The sequence below is a fragment of the Convolutriloba macropyga genome, chromosome 2 (assembly GCF_964194025.1).
Source record: "Convolutriloba macropyga chromosome 2, txConMacr16.3, whole genome shotgun sequence".
NCBI classification, from domain to species: domain Eukaryota; kingdom Metazoa; phylum Xenacoelomorpha; order Acoela; family Convolutidae; genus Convolutriloba; species Convolutriloba macropyga.
In genome coordinates, this window is record NC_134469.1 from 74,098,193 (window position 1) to 74,113,393 (window position 15,201).

General features: G+C 34.8%; 1 protein-coding gene across 2 annotated transcripts in view; it reads right to left on the minus strand.

Annotated features, from left to right (window-relative positions):
* LOC142334693 (pyridoxal-dependent decarboxylase domain-containing protein 1-like) overlaps positions 1-11,504 on the minus strand; it is a 454,496-nt gene extending 442,992 nt beyond the window's left edge. Inside the window, exon 1 of one of the 2 annotated variants that reach the window (XM_075382927.1) lies at positions 11,492-11,498. The gene's annotated coding sequence lies outside the window, so the exon portion shown is untranslated. Of the gene's footprint in view, positions 1-11,491 lie in introns of both variants that reach the window. The other variant, XM_075382928.1, reaches the window with a different exon arrangement.
* Between the last annotated feature and the right edge of the window lie 3,697 nt (positions 11,505-15,201).

Below are 15,201 nucleotides of genomic sequence, written 5' to 3' on the forward strand. Positions count from 1 at the left end.
ATTGATAGAACTCAATCAGCTGTGATAAGATTGTGAACAAATCTGAGCTAGAAGAACTCGTTAAATGTTACTAGCAGTTCCCTAAACGCTATCTGAAGGCATCTTATCTTGAAACTTGAACAATTGATATTCTCATTGAAAACTTATTCGTTATAACTGGTGTACATGCGATCGTTTCAATGAATTTTTTTTGCAAAGCTCCTTTAAACACACCAACAAAAAATGAAGAGAGCCAAATATGTCATAGAAAGGTTTGATGAGAGTTAAGAGTAATAGATATTCTCACAGAGCATTAAAATACCAATACAGATAGAATGAGTTATGAAGAGGGAGAGAAAGAGATAGATCGATAGCAGCAGAAATATATAATGAGTCGAAGAGCTGACAGATTTCAAAATACGAAAAAAAAACAGAAGACAGAGAACAAGAAGGTTGAAAGCAGAGAGGGGAACAGAAGAAAGGAGCCTGGGAGAAAGCCAACGGGAGTGATAAGCGAAAAAATGGAATTAACGAGAAGAGGAAGAAAAATTGCAATTGATGAGACAGGAAAAAAACAGAAAAAACTCAATGCTACAGAAAGCATAAGAACGTCAGGAATCCACCGTAAGAAAAACGATAGGAAACAGGAAATTGAATCAAGAAGAGACAAATAAAAAGAAAAGGAAAAGTTCGTAAACAATCGAGAAAAGAAAAAGAAAGAAAGAAAGAAAGAAAGAAAGAAAGAAAGAGGGAGAGAGAGAGCGAGAAAGGAGGAAAACGGAAAGTGGGCGAGAGAAAGAACGCAAGAAAAAACGAAACCGATAGAATGAAGGAAAAAAGGACAGCCAAAAAAGAAACCGAAATCATGAGAGAGAAAGTACAAGAATAGAGAGATAGTGAGCAAGCGCAAAAAACAAAAGCAAAAGTTTGAGTGCAAACAAAAAATATCACATTAGAGAAAACACTTGAAGAGCAGAACAAGAAGAACGCACATCCAAAAAAAAGAGAGAAAAAGAAATCGAAGAAAGGGAGAGATACAACAGTTCAAAAGAGAAGCGAAAACAGATCCTGGGTGAGACAATGAATTTCGGTTCTCATAAAAACGATGAATGTGCTAATGAGAACACCATGGATGTGCCGAAGACGATGAAGGCGCTGATAAAAACGGAATCGTTGGCAAGACTTTGCGAATGTTTTTACGAAGTCAACAAAAACAGAAATGAGTTAAAGGGCTGGCCAATGCCACCAACAAAACTTTCCTCAATTACTAAAAACCCAAAATTATAAACCTATCATGTTTTGTATGCAATAATTTATAAGCAACAGCCCTTAATATGAAGAAGTCTTCTACTGAGCGCTGTAAAAATTTGTAATTATTTTAAGACCTCCGTGTTGTCAATTAAAATTTTTTGGCACCTAAATTTGATTTTTGCGTCGGCACTTTTTTGTATTTTACACTTCACATTCTGTTCGCTGTATTCTTTTGTATTAGAAAACTTTTGTACAGTGAAAATTTGAAAAAACAAATTGCCATCATCTACTTTCCAGTCCTTGACGTTTTCGGTGACTTTTTTTGCAAATTTTCAAGACAACCTTCTCCGTCAATAATTTTTAGACAATGAATTACAAAAAACAATGTTTTTTGTCATAAAAGCTCTTTGTCTCGAAAGAATTTCGATCAATCACGTTTTGAGTATCAAAATCTTTACGGCATAGACCATTTTCTGAGGAAATTTTTGGTCACAGACTTGTTTTTGAACAATTAATCGGCCAATGTTTTTGTCGACACTACTGTTTTCGTCTATTAACACGCCGAATATTGAATTTTTCTTTGACAAAAAAATTTCGGAAACAGGCTTTTTCGCAAAGCGTTCTTCGGTAGATGACACGACCTTTCAGCAACATTTTAGTTCTATGACCTTTTGGCAACAATTTTTGGGTCAACGACCTTTTTGTAGCATTTTCCGATCAATGACATTAGAGAAACATTAATCGGTCAATGACCTTAAAGCACGATTTTTCGTTCATTAACTCCAATTAAGCAACCGCTTAACCATGCTCTCCGGTAGGACTGTAAAATATGCTGCTCAGTGATGCCTCTAAATCATGCCGCCTTGTGTGTTCACGCGATTAATTTAAAGATTGTTTCTCTAGGAGAGCAATGAAAAGTCCCCTGTCCAGCAATCATGCAATCTAAAAAAACATTTTTGAAAAAAATTCTAAAAACTTTGGACAAACAAACGTGCGCATCCCAATATTAATTTCATTGATGCTTTTACCGAGAACTGAATAACAGCATACAATTGTGAAGTAATTGAAAAAATCCGGCAAAAATAACGAAAATGAGTGCTATGGTCACAAATATCAAGAATAGGCAAAACTGCTAGATTTGTATTTATATTAAAGTTTTGTGTTCTGTACTGATGACAATGAAACATTCGCCTAACATGCAGAGAAACGTCATCGAAAAGATGTAGGGGGATAAATTCAACATGCGATGATGGTAAGCTGAAAAGCTCTTCAGGCATCCTAAAACATTATCAGAACCTCTGATAAACTTGTAACGATTCAACTTGATGCCCATTCCCTCACTCTCGAAATTAAAAATGGTGCTTAGAAATGTAAAGGAGAAAACTGTCAATAATTAGGCAAACAAGTATATCAAGAATTGATATCAGTGAGCCAAGAACACTGCCAAGAAGAATTCTGATGGAAAGCACTTTCCAAATAAATTACTCGATCGTGAGAGAAAAATCGTAAAAATCCCTCAGCCAACAAAACATACCTCTCAGAAATTGAAAAATAACCGACTAACGTCGAGCGAAATGCTCTTAAACTACCGGCAAGCGGTTGCCTCCGTCAGTAGCTAGCCACGGTTTAGAGAGGCTAGCTTTAGCTTAATTGAAGGGGTATGAGATGAGCAGGGTGGTACAAGGCAGCGGGGGGGGGGGGTTGAGGTGGGGTGGGGAAACAGTGGGGGAGGGCGCAATGGAGGAAGGGCGGTCTTTGGCTGCACCGGGCCCTTACGGCCGAACGGTATGCAGGGGGTTTGGTGGTGGGGTGGCTGATGAGAAGGTGGTATGGGGGATCGGATCAAAATCTAAGAAGCGTCCTTCAAAACATAAGTAAAAGTCTCCCATTCAGTTTCAGTGATTTGCACATTTCGAGACTAATAAGCTGATAGGCTCTAAGAGAACTTAATACTCGCTGTATCCCGATTCTGCGGACAAAAAGTCCATTGGGTCTAACAAACAGTCGGTCAAGAAAAAAACGCATAAAAAGACAACAGGATTAATATAACTACTACAAACTTTGTTTAGATAGAGTGAGAGAAATAAAAAATGAACGCGAAAGAGAGGGAAAGAAACCCCAATTGGCAGAGAGAGAGAGGGAGAGCTAGGAAATTTTTCCGTGATGAGCTTCAACTCCGCAACCTCTAGTTTTCTAGCCTTATTAGCAACGAAAACAAATAGAAACTGAAAAAAAGTTCAAAAAATTTCTAAATTTTGAAGTGGAAAAAGTTCAAAACCTTTTTTCCCTCTAGAGTTCTGTCATAAAACCCATCTAGCAGATTTAAAAAGTTTCATTGGGTAGTAATGATCGTTTAACTCGGAAAAGTATATCTCAAAAATATTCACAAGTCTTTTTAAAATGTCAATTTTAACTAAACCTTGCTAAAATTCATGATATTAATATCTTTAGAACCTTTTCGTTGTCTCATGAGACTAGCCAGTATCCATATTTCAAGCTTTAAATAGTTTCAGTGGCTCATGAAAATACAAACTTGTAACAAAAAAAATTCCGAAAACTTGAAACAGTTAATTTTTTATCAAACTATCACCAGACCTCGAGTCATTATATTATTGACAACAAACCAGCTACTGAAATTATTCAGTAGCTTTTTATCAAACTTTAGAGTAGGTCTCTGGGCTCGGAGTAACTCCAAGGGATTCAAAAATTTTCCAAAGAAGTTGATAAAATAATACATCTAGAAACTATGCAGTCAGCTATTATCGAATCTTAGAGGAGTTTCCGTGGCTCTTGAGGCTTGAGAAACCCATGGAAATGACAAACATTTTCCAAAAATTCACAGATTGCAAGTTTTTCCAAAAATTGCTAAATATTGTGATATTAAAAAGTCAAAACTATTCCATGGCCAATAAAAAAAATTCCAGTTACTATTTTTTTAAACTAGAAGAAATATCCTAAATAATGACAATAAAGATCAAAAAATTAAGAATTGCAAGCTCTGTCGAAAAATTGTTAAATTTCGTGCCATTAAAATCTTTAAAAACATTCCATTACTTCCAGACACTATGCAGTAAGATATTATCAAACACTAAAGGACGCTCCTGGGCTCTTGAGGCAGGAGAAACTAAAAACTGAAAAAAAAATCAAAATACTTGAAAAAAAACGCAAAATTGAAAAACTTGAATAATAAAAATAAAAATCAAAAAAGGAAAAAATTGTTGCAAGTTTTGTCAAAAATTGTGATATTAAAATATTTAAAACCATTTCATTGCCAACAGTATTGTTGCAGTAACTTATAATGAAACATTAGAGGAGGTTCCTTGACACGTAGGGCTGAAAAATTCAAAAAAATGACAGAAATTTTCAAAAAAACTTGAAAAAATTTGTGAAGTTTAGTATAAATTTGCGTTTTTTGGAGTACCAGAACATGTAGCTCATAAAACGGTTAAAAAAAGTACTTATTTCTTGCAAAAGACCTTTATCAACTTTAACCAGCATCAATTTTAGACTGGTCCATCAAAAAATTTGAAAAAGGACAAAACAAAAAATTACCTTTTTAGCTCAAAAACTCCGAAAATGACCCTTTAAACCCAAACTACGGCTTTACCAGTAGCTACACTACAACACTAACGACTACTAAATATGACTAGGGGCCTCTAATGAAACTCATTTCCCGCTGGGCGCTACCTGTTTATCCTGTCTTTTTGGACGAAAAGTGAAATGGGTCAGACGAAAATTTGATCAAGCAAAAAATGGCACAAAAATACGCCAAAAGGACAAATAAAATTCCTACAAACTTCATCTGAGAGCAATTAAATAGAGCAGTTTAACTTCATATGTTGGCAACCAAAATATTGTCGACAGAATGAAATGAAATCAAATAAAGGCCAAAAATAGCAATACCCTCTTTTTGGATCTATTTTAAATTGATAGGTTTTCGGTGAACGGCTTTTCTTGCATCCCTGTTGTTTTGCGGCGCGTGAATTTTTTGGCAGCCGGATTATCGGTCATTAACTCTTTTTGCTTTTAGGTCAATGACTCCTCCGATCTGCGCTTTTTCGGACATTGACCTTTTACGAGAGCAATTTTTTCGGTGATTGACCTCTCGCAATCTTCCCTCTTATCCATGCTGCTCGAGAACTCTTAAACATGCTCTTCGATAGTTCTTGAACGTGATCTTTGAGGCCTCTTAAACATGCATTTTTGCCTTTGTTAAACCTGGTGCCTTATAAACCGTCATGCGTTTAATATATAGGATGATTGTCTTGCAGTTCAGTGAGAGAAACAGTGAAGAGTGGAAATTTTTTTCACGGTTGTTCAAGGAATAAAAATTCCCGTCATTCTCTCCCAAACTCCTGGTTAAAATCATCATGCATGACTTGCGCGTTTTCAAGTTTTTTCCTCATAGATTGTAAGATTACCCGGGTCAACGATCATACAACTTTCTTTGATTTCGTACTAGGTTATATATGATTCTTAGTAATCATACTAGGTCATATACGATTTGTATGAATTCTTGCTAGTCATACCAGGACCATATATGATTTCCTAGAAATCATACAGGGATCATACAAAAAACTGAAAGACTTAAAACGGTTTAATTTTGATTTTCCATTGGAGTTGAAAAAATTTCTTGGATATAATACAAGGTCATATATGACACGTAATACATTGACTGGTGCCACAAATTCCCGTGTAATGTAGTCAGAGGGCTTATTAAATTAGTATATAGCATTTGCAATCCACATTTGATACTTTGTGTGAGCTAAAAGAATAACTTTGTGGTTTAAACATATTCAGAAAACGATTTTGACGTGATATGCAATTTTGTTTTAATTTTTTTTTATAAATGAGCAGTTATATGTATAAACTGGCTTCAAAGTATGTCAAAAAATTTGTTATCTGTTTGGACTTACTCTTTTGTTTTGTGCCCAATTTGCAATTGATATTGTACGTTAGGGTCTTTTGGCGGATCACAATAAGATGCCGGGGTATCATATAGGTGATGCCCTACAGAATAAAAACAAAAAAAAACATAAATGGTTAAAGATTTTCAAAAATAGATGTATGATTCTTGGTATTCGTACTAGGATCATATATTATTTCTTGGTAATCATACAAGGATCATATATATTTTCTTTGGTTTCATGCAAGGATCGTACTAAGAAATCAAGTATGGACAGTATGAAATCCTATATTATCCTTGTATGAAACCAAAAAAACTTCAACCCGTATATATACAAACACAGTTAAATCTTTCTCATCAAAGTTAATTTCGGCATTTTGAATAAATTTTTAGTTTTGTCAAAAGAGAGTAGATTCCAGATTCTTCGTGCAGCACTTTCTTGCAACTTCTTTGAAAAAACAAACTTGACGTTTTCTCAATGCATTCAGCAAATTTGCCCTGTGTACGCTTTCAAAAACCATTTACGCTCGGTGAAAGTTATTATGATTGTGGGTTCCACGCCCTCACTACAAACTTGTATTCTCTTGTGGAGAGTCCAGATCACCTGATGGTTACTTCTGCTTTTCAGAATTAAAAATGGCAGTTGAGCCGTTTTAAAATCCGCACAGTGTTAAAAAGAGAGAGCATTATGGTTTCAGAGCCTTCTTTGAAGAGTTTAGAATAGATGTGCTTCTTATAAACAGTGATCTATAGGGTCACACTAATCGCCCTGCTTGAAAGGTCATGACTTTCTTGATGACTGCTTTTTGACGATGGCAACTTGTTTAGCCCAAAATAAGTTCTTGTAAACGTCAGCACTTTGGACCATTCGTCATATTGATCAAGATTCACTTTCTCGCGGTTTCAAGCAGAATTGTGTACGCTTGGTTTCTGGAAGTGTTCTCCAAGATTTGCTCCAACTCTACAAAGTTCTTTCCAATGGACCGCTCTCTGATCAGTTTCTTCGCAAATTTACCTTTACGATTCAAACGATTCTTCAAATTTAAGGGTTCCTGGGTCCTATCTCGGATTAAAATTTTGATGACTTCAAATGGTGCTCTCAGTTTATCCACAGACCAATCTCTTCCAGAGTTAAAAGTTCCGCTTGATTGTTAATTGGGAACCTGCAAGCATCATTTCCTGAGTCGGGAATGACTTGGTCCACCATACCGACATTCATTTGGAAAATTGAACCATCAGGGAAGGGAGAAGATTTGGTTGATTGGAAGACCCGCTAACATCGGTTCTCAACTTTTTCTGCTTTTGATCTTTTTTGCCCACAGACAATTTGTGCATATTGAATATTTTTTTGCCTATCAAAGTTTTGTCAAAAGAGAGTAGATTCCAGATTCTTCGTGCACCACTTTCTTGCAACTTCTTTGAAAAAACAAACTTGACGTTTTCTCAATGCATTCAGCAAATTTGCCCTGTGTACGCTTTCAAAAACCATTTACGCTCGGTGAAAGTTATTATGATTGTGGGTTCCACGCCCTCACTACAAACTTGTATTCTCTTGTGGAGAGTCCAGATCACCTGATGGTTACTTCTGCTTTTCAGAATTAAAAATGGCAATTGAGCCGTTTTAAAATCCACACATTGTTAAACGGAGAGAGAATTATGGTTTCGGCGCCTTCTTTGAAGAGTTTAGAATAGATGTGCTTCTTATGCACTGTGCATAAACAGTGATCTATAGGGTCACACTAATCGCCCTGCTTGAAAGCTCATGACTTTCTTGATGACTGCTTTTTGACGATGGCAACTTGTTTAGCCCAAAATAAGTTCTTGTAAACGTCAGCAGTTTGGACCATTCGTCATATTGATCAAGATTCACTTTCTCGCGGTTTCAAGCAGAATTTTGTACTCTTGGTTTCTTGAAGTGTTCTCCGAGAGTTCCTCCAACTCTACAAAGTTCTTTCCAATGGACCGCTCTCTGCTCATTTTCTTCGCAAATTTACCTTTACGATTCAAACGATTCTTCTAGTTTAAGGCTTCCTGGGTCCTATCTCGGAGTAAAATTTTGATGACTTCAAATGGTGCTCTCAGTTTATCCACAGACCAATCTCTTCCAGAGTTAAAAGTTCCGCTTGATTGTTAGTCGGGAACCTGAATGCATCATTTCATGAGTCGGGAATGACTTGGTCCACCATGCCGACAGTCATTTGGGAAATCGAACCATCAGGGAGGGGAGAACATTTGGTTGATTGGAAGACCGGCTAACATCGGTTCTCAACTTTCTCTGCTTTTGGTCTTTTTTGCCCACAGACAATTTGTGCTCCTCGATGCAGGAACTTTGTTGTCTTCAGAACTACCTTATTTGCTCGTTGTTTCAGAGAGATCAAAAAGAAATGCAAAACACTGCGTTGTATCACGAAGCAATATTATAATACCACACAGATCAAACTGGAAAATCTCATTGTCGATTTTTTATTAATCGGCTAGAGAAAATGTTCCGACAAATAATTCAACAACAAATTTTCAGGTAAATTGATTATAACATGCAGGTAAATTTACCTAGGACTTGCAAGTAAATTGTTCTTTAATGCAACTTACCTAGAAACTACCTGCAAGCAATCTAATAATAATAATTTTCGTTCCTGCGTAATCGCACGCAAGAGCATTAGGCTACAACAGCCTGTTCTCAGCGGCTCCTTTTCTTATTGTTCCCCCACATTTCAGACTGTTCTTTTTATGAGCAGCATCGCTCTTTTTTAGTGACTATGGCCACTTTTTTTTGAGCCTGAAACTTTCACGTGGTATCATCATTGCAGCAAACATTGGTCAGGCTATGGTCAAACTGAACCTATGGTTAAGTAAGAGCTCACCCTCACAGAGACAGCTTCTCGAAGGCCGGGGATTCAACTCTCAATCATTGGCGTGTGAATTACACACCTTACCTCTAGGCTATCACGCCACACGGCAAAATAAACTAATAGAAATTCTAGGTAAATTTGACTTCATTGTACCTAGAAATTTCAGTGTTACCCTCCTAGAACTTGAACTGCAAAAAAATGTCTAGTAGTTTCTACCTGCATAGCTTTAGTGTAATTTGCAGGTAAAAATACCAAGAAAATTTTTAAAAGGTAAGTTTCTAGGTAAACTTAACTACAATCTACCTAGATTTTGCAGATATTTTTACCGAAAAAAATACCTGCAAAATGAAATTTCTAGGTAATTCTACGTGCGATTTTTACATGCAATTTGCAGGTAGAACTAACTAGAAAAAAAATTTTGTAGGTAAAATTCTAGGAGGGTAACACTGCTATTTCTTGGTACATTGCAGGCAAATTTACCTAGAATTAGAGGTAGTTTAGATTGCTTGCAGGTAGTTTCTAGGTAAGTTGCATTTAATTGCAAATTTTAGGTAATTTTACCTGCATTATATAATCAATTTTTCTGCAATTTTTTTTAGAATTTTCTCTGGAAATTCTCACATCTCACACTTTAATGAGAGCTAATATGATCTCTCAGCTTCTGATAGGCATGTTCTTCAGCGAGTGTTCTTTTTTACAAGGATGACATCATGAACCCTAGTTCGATGTGCAAAAAATTCTATATAGGCCGCATTCAGTAAATACAAAAGCCGCATTCAAGTATCCCAGCTCGACCGGTTTTTCACGTTTTCACATTTTCCATGATGTGTAGACTCTTGTGTCGGAGCAGGTTTTCATCAGCTATATTCTTGATGACTCGTGACTTAATCATATAGTGGCGTTGTTTTTTGAGACAGGCAAACTCAAATGGGTTTGAGCTTCTCGATGTAGAAAGGGATCCCAACACCTGCTATGCTCGTAGTCGCATCATATTATATGCAACTGTTTAGAATTTTGCAGCTGCTTTTATAGAGGTTTTCAACTTCCCTTTTCATGTGGGTGTCAATCAAGGAGGCGTAAGGTGAACTAAAGTATGCGGATGTAATCATCGTAGACTGAACCAGTTTGTTGATTACAATCAGTTTTAAAGGAGATTTGTAATTTTTGATTCATCAACTTCAGAAATCTCCTCTCTCCTTTAAAATGTTTGCTCCTCTGTCCTTTATGGAGCAAGCATTTTAAGGTATTCTTGCTCAGAATTGTAAAGAAATAATTTAAGGTATTCTTAAATTATTTCTTTTTTTGACCGGATCTTTGTTCTGAAGTGTTTTACCGGATACAATCTCACAATGGAAGCTCACGATCAACCTCCTTTTTGCAGTCTTGGTACCGGTCCGTGACTTCTATAGGGGTTACACAGTCAAGCAATCCCACGCGGTTACCTTAGGCCTACAAGTCAGATGAAAATTTAGTATTACGAAAAATTCCGGATGACACCTACATTTTTATTTATCAAATGGTGCTATTTGAGTATGAGCAACAAAAAAATTCGAACAATTATCTCGTTTTGATTTCAAGTTCCTCTCGTTGATGGTTCTAGACTGATCTTCGAAAATTGTTCGCATGAGATTCATCCTGGTATTACGGAGTGCTGGCGAAGGGGCAAAAATATCATCCATTTCGTTAGCAAACAGCGCTTGAAGGAAAGCAAGAAGGAAACAAAGAAAGAAAGAAAGAAAGAAAGAAAGAAAGAAAGAAAGAAAGAAAGAAAGAAAGAAAGAAAGAAAGAAAGAATTAACTTCGTTGCTGAATAGTTGTAAATAAGCAAGAAACGCGGAAAAAGAACGAGATCGGAGCACTTTTCTTTTTCAATTTGTCCAATAAATAAATGACAACGATGACTTCATATACGTTCGTTAAATACTTTCAAAAGCAGCTAACGAACTTTTCAAATGGGACATCAATCAATAAACTAGAGTAGCACATGTTCAACATTGTTGTTGGCTTTAGTTAAAAACGAATCTAATTAGCTCATAGTTAGACATCAGATATGAGTTCTTCAATTTATGACAGAATTTTGTCACTTCAGCTATGATACCATTTTCTGAATTCGCGGGAATTATCTGCATTAACTTTTATTCGTTATATATTTTAGCACCTCTAAAACGTATTGAATTCGCTCAAACTTTTTTTTCAAAAAGCTTCCTTTAGCAAGTTAAGAATCCCACTTCCAGTCTTCTGGTCGTTCGATTTTAATTGAAGCAAATTGTTGCAAAAATTGCTTGTGTGAATCATTGATTGATTCTTGAACAAATTTAATTAATTCGTTTCCGTGTAGCTTGAAGATAGTCAACAACGAGTGCCTCACAAAAACATCATCGCTGTGATCGCCTATTTTCTTAATAAATCACTTTTAAAATGTTTTCTGCAATAGGTATATTGGTAGAAGCGCTTAATACGCACAGCAACAAAAAACCAATCCACCATATTGAATTACTGATGTCACATTTAATAAGTTTGTCCAAGAATGCTGTAATGTTTGAGAAGAATGTAGGTGGTTCGTGTGACCACTCTTATAACGCAACTTGCACCAAAAATTAGAACCTTAGGCGTTATACAAAAATTGGATCAGTAGAACCCGAGTTATTTGGGCCCCAAGTATTATCCAATTCGTCGGCAACTATAAATTTTGAATAAATTTCTCACAACATAGAGGCTTTGAAATTTAAAACTCAATCAAATCCAAAAAACATTAACAAAACACTTATCGTATGTTTTGTTAATCGGTCTAACTTCCGTGTTCGAGCCACGTGAACCTAATTTTCTTGTTAAGATTTGGCACGTTATTTTAACCAAAAACTTTTAACTGTTTCAGCAAAGACTTTGCAGCGATAATCTGTTGTAAGGAGTGTCGTCGGGAGAAGAAATTTGTGCTATTTTCCTCTTGTAGACTTTAGATTACTTTTGGTTAGTTGTATTGTGAGCTCAAAAAATTCAATAGCAGAAACCATTTAGTCACCAGTTAGTTTCTTCTGGGTTTGTTTTTTGACAAAACTATATCATTACTTTATTTTAAGATAATTTAAATCTGCATTTTAGACGCATATTGGCAGTATTCAATACTGGTAACTGAATTTTTTTCTCCGAACCTCTTTAGTGGGGGGAAGAGCTATATACTGAATTGAGTTTTTTTAAGTTGAGTCAATTTTGGCTGATTGATGTATTGATCGTAGAGAGCTGTGCTTGCTATCATTCAACAGCCCATTCAGTGTAGAACATGGAATTAATAAACTTTTCATACTTGGTTTTCTTTTTCAGGTAGCTAACAAGGTTCAAATTTTTGTGAAGAATAGACGGATTTCAGTTTTTTTTATTGTCTTTTTCCGGAAATTTTGGCTATATTATTGTCAATCTTAACAAAAAATGTAAAAATGTGTTGTTGTTTTTTTTTGTTTTCTAAAGATAGAAGAGTGTCGAGGAAACTTTTCATCTAACTCTTGTCTCCAATTTTTGCTCTTTATTTTATCAAAAAGCAACTTTTTTTCAGCTCCATTTATTTTTGCTTTGTCACATTATCAAATAATATTAGGTCACTTATAACTATACTGGAGCTCAGCATATAGGCACAACTGAATTTATAGTTTTTCAAGGAAAAGATAGTGGTTTTAACGGCTTCGACACCGTTTTCTGGAAGAATTTATTGAAAAATAATTCACTTTTGTCATTAATTGCCCTACTTCTTGCAACTGTATAAGAATTTATGAATAATATGAGATCTAAAGTGTACGGATTCGTCTTATGGAAGAACATATGAGCCTGTATACTAAATTTAGTTGTTAGTTCAGGTTTTTCATGAAATAGATAATTTTTTCATTAAATGTAAAAGTTTATTTTTAAATTTTTCATCTTATGTTTTTTTTGCCCATTTTTTCCTAGTCCCATTAATCAAGTTTCAGAAATTCTTTTTTGGCTTTCAACAGAGAAGCAATTGAAGATACCTATTTTTTATGAGTTTAATGACTTCGACAGAGATTCTTTATTAAAATAATTGCTTTTTTTGGTCTGTAAGTCTTTTCTTAAACGTATGAGCAATTCTGTTTTGTGGCAGGTCTCAGTGGTTTCTCTGGGAATGAACAAACTTTTATAGATATGATAGATTTTGATGGCCTTGAAAACAAATGCTGTTTTTGAAAGTCTTTTGTTTTTTTACTTAGTTACCCAGTCCTAATAAACACAAGTCTGATATCATTTTTTCGGCGTCGAAGAAGGGCGTTTTTTGACGTCGAAGAATTGCGTTTTTTAAGGAATCATAAATTCAACTTTTTTAACTGAATTTATGATTTCACTAAATTTGAAATCGAGTTTTTGCCAAAAAACTAATTTTTAAAAATATTTGTCTGGGTGTGCTACTTTTTGTAAACGTATAACATATGTTTAAAATGAAGAAGCCTGGTTGACGACATGAATTGAGAGCTGATGTTTTTTTTTTCGTTTGGAAAAACAGTGTTTTCAAAAATGTTAAATATTTTTTAACTTTGCGTCTTCTGTACTTCTTTTGTATATTTTCTTTTTTAACAATCTTCTTTAATTACCAGTCACACATCACAATATTGGCGTCTGAAAATTGCACGTATCAAAAATCGCAATGAATTGATTCTGCTTTTTACGTGCTGGACACCGATTTTTTGGTTTTTTGAATTTGTCTGTATTTGAAGTCTTTTTGTTAACATATATGACATTTTCCGACAACAAAATAGTCTCATGGGAGAATTAATTGAAACTGTTCAATGTTTTTAAATTGTTGAGTATTTTTTTGTTGATTTGAGAATAATTGTTTTGAAAAAAGTCTTTCTTAACTCTTCTGTTCAATCTTGTCTATTTGTTACCTAGTCTCATTAACTACAGGTCCCATATCACATTATTGGAATGCAAAAAGACATAACTTAACAATTCTATGAATTTAAGTGATTTCAGTATGGACTTAATTGCTTCGAAAATCGTTTTTCTCCATTTTTTTGAATTTGTCTGTGTTTGACGTGCTTTTAGTAAACGTAGGACAAACTCTGATAGAGAATGTTAAAGCAAGATTTTTGATTTTCTAATTTTAATCTATAGTTAAATTTTTCATCACCTCAAATTACTTGTTTCCAAAAAATAAAAAAACATTGTTTTTAACTTTGCTCCTTTACTGTTTACTTGTTGCCTAGTCTTTTTAACGAGCCGTCACATATCATTTTAACGCTGTTCACGAAACGCGAAAATACACATTTTTTGTTCCTAGGGAACAGGTAAAACTTTTAACGCAAAAAAATCGGGCGGTGTTGAGTTTTTTTTCTGTACTTGTTGTTTTCTTGTAGTCGAATGAAAAAAACTTAATAATGACAGGTTCCAATGCTTTTTTTCCTATAAAGGTATAAATTATTGCATTTCAAACGTACTTATAATATCGTTTCATATCTAAATATTTTTATTAGCTTGAAACTAATTGCGTTCGGAAAAGAATATGAGCGCAATTTTCATGCTATCTGCTTTTGTTGTTTTCTTTCTAATTATTGCCGAGTCCCATTAAGGAATAATTCCAATTCCTCTCTAATGAAGAACAATGAATTAGTTAATTTAGCTTAGGTTAGGTTTTGCCTGCCGCTATTTAGACTTTGATATTAAGTTTTTCTGCAGATAGACATCTAGTTTTGGATATTATTGACGTTTGTTGTTGTTTTTGATTTTGCTGTTCGTCTTGTCTTGTATTTTTAATAATGGCAGATTTCCTCGGCCTTCTAAAGCGGCATGTATTAGTCCAATGTGGGATTTGAGTTGGACGCAATTTTTTATTCAGTTATTAGGCATTTTCGAAAAATACTCGAAATCTCAAAAGTTTTCTATCCCATCCTCTTTTGGTAGACAATTAAGCCAAAATGTGTATTACGGAGTCGGAACATTTTGTGCAAACGCATGTTACCGAGCCTTCTTGTTCATTATCTGTTCAATAAACTGCTCCTACCTTTCCTTAGAATTTTTTTCTACTGAAAATAAACTTCTATTGAAAATGTTTTATTCAATTGTAACGCTATGTTATTCTAAGCAGGTTAAAATTTTGAAATTTCGAGCATTTTTATGTTGTTGATATTGTTCAAATTAATTGATGAGTTTGCGAATGATGAGCTTTGATGAGCTTTGAGGAGTTTCCGAATTTACCACAAAACCGTAAGTCTCAAT